The sequence below is a fragment of the Equus asinus genome, unplaced genomic scaffold (genome assembly GCF_041296235.1).
Source record: "Equus asinus isolate D_3611 breed Donkey unplaced genomic scaffold, EquAss-T2T_v2 contig_217, whole genome shotgun sequence".
In the NCBI taxonomy this organism is placed as follows: Eukaryota; Metazoa; Chordata; class Mammalia; order Perissodactyla; family Equidae; genus Equus; species Equus asinus.
The window spans coordinates 75,444-77,500 of NW_027224869.1; positions in this window are offsets into that span (position 1 = coordinate 75,444).

The following is a 2,057-nucleotide window of genomic DNA, read 5'->3' on the forward strand; positions in this document are numbered from 1 at the left end:
TGGCGCCCGACAAGCGGCCTCCTCACCGGCCGGACGGATCAGCCTCACGGGGGCGGGCGATGGGGAGGCGTTCGTCCAGGTCAGGTCAGGTCGGGGGAGGGAGGATGCCGCGCCGGCCGGCCTGGTGCGTGGCCTGGTCCCGATCCACCCCGCGTCTCGTTTCTCGGGCCGGGACGAGTACAGGCGGGGAGGCCGACTCGGTCACGGAAAGCGGCCTTGGGGAGGTTTTGGCGAACGTCCCTGTCCCGGGGCCGTCTGCCGACTAGGGGACGGAGTCCTCCTCCATGCTCCTTCTCGCCCCCAGTCGGGCGGGTTGTGGGTCGCGCGGTCGACTTGGCCATTTCCCCGGAGGCATCCTGCCTGCCGGGGCTCCCTCCCTCGGGCCGGTGCGAGCGGTCCTCGGGCGGCCCGGGAATTTGGGCCGCAGCGAACGAACGAACGAAGCCCGTCCCTCCTGCGTCGGCACCGATGAGACACAGCCCTGGTGGATGGAGCCGCTTTCCTCGGGTTTCCTTTTGCTTTCGGCCGCTGCTGCCACCAAACCTCCCTAAACGATAGGAATGAAAACGGGAACCGTTGGCATAATAAAAGCGTTTTGGTTGGCGTGTTTCTTGGCTTTTGGGGACTCGAGAGGTATGATGGATGATCTCCGATTGACGTTGGGAAGGTCTATTTCATCCCAGTCGCACGAACCCCGAAAACGTGGCGGCTGGACGAGGGAGGGAGGGAGGGAGGGAGGGAGGGAGGGAGGGAGGCCAACCACGGGATTTCCGCACGACCAGCTGATGGACACGAGCGCCCCGTGAGCCGGGCGGAGGGCAGCCGCCCGGGTCTCGCAGCTACGTGCCCGCGGAACCCTCGGGACTGCGAGAAGCCGGAGCGACCCGCAGCCATGTGGCGCTCGGCGCGGACATCTGGTCGACCCGCGCGCCACGGGACCCGGGGCCCGAGTCCGGGCCGGGACGCCGGTCGACCCGGCAGGGCGGCTGCCCCGGGGGCCTCGCGGCTGCTCGTCCGCAGCCTCCAGGGAGCCCTCGGGGCTCCGAGAAGGCCGAGCGCCCCGCGGCCCCACGGCCCCGCGGCACTCGGTGCGGACATCTGGTCGACCCGCTCCCCCCCCCCCCCCCGAGACACGGGGGTCGGGTCGCCGGTCGACCCGGCAGGGCGGCGGCCACGGCGGCCTCGCCGCTGCTCGTCCGCCGGGTCGCCGGAGCCCTCGAGCCTCCGAGAAGACCGAGCGCCCTGCGGTCCCGCGGCGCTCGGCGCGGACATCTGGTCGACCCGCGCGCCGCCGGACCCCGTGGCTACGAGTCCGCGGGGCCTTCGGAGCCGACAGAGGGCCGGGAGCGCACCCAGAGCACCCAGAGCACCCAGAGCCCCGGGACCCGGCCCCGAGCGCCGCGGACATCTGGTCGACCCGCGCGCCCCGGTCCGGGGACCAAGTCCGAGCCGGACAGCTGGTCGACCAGGCAGGGCGGCGGCCCCGGCGGCCTCGCGGCTGCTCGTCCGCAGCCTCCAGGGAGCCCTCGGGGCTCCGAGAAGGCCGAGCGCCGCGCGGCCCCGCGGCGCTCTGGTCGACCCGCGCGCCGCCGGACCCCGTGGCTACGAGTCCGCGGGGCCTTCGGAGCCGACAGAGGGCCGGGAGCGCACCCAGAGCACCCAGAGCCCCGGGACCCGGCCCCGAGCGCCGCGGACATCTGGTCGACCCGCGCGCCCCGGTCCGGGGACCAAGTCCGAGCCGGACAGCTGGTCGACCAGGCAGGGCGGCGGCCCCGGCGGCCTCGCGGCTGCTCGTCCGCGGCCTCCGCGTAGCCCTCGGGGCTCCGAGAGGAGCGTGCGCCCCGCGCGGACATCTGGTCGACCCGCGCCGCCGCCGGAACCCGGGCCCGGGCCCGGGCCCCGGCCGCCGGTCGACCCGGCAGGGCGTCGGCCACCGGGGAGCCGCACCCGCGAGTTCGCGGGGTCTCTGGAGCCGACGGAGGCCGGGGAGCCCACCCAGGCCGCCGAGAGCCCCGCGTCCCCGCGGCGCTCGGCGCGGACATCTGGTCGACCCGCGC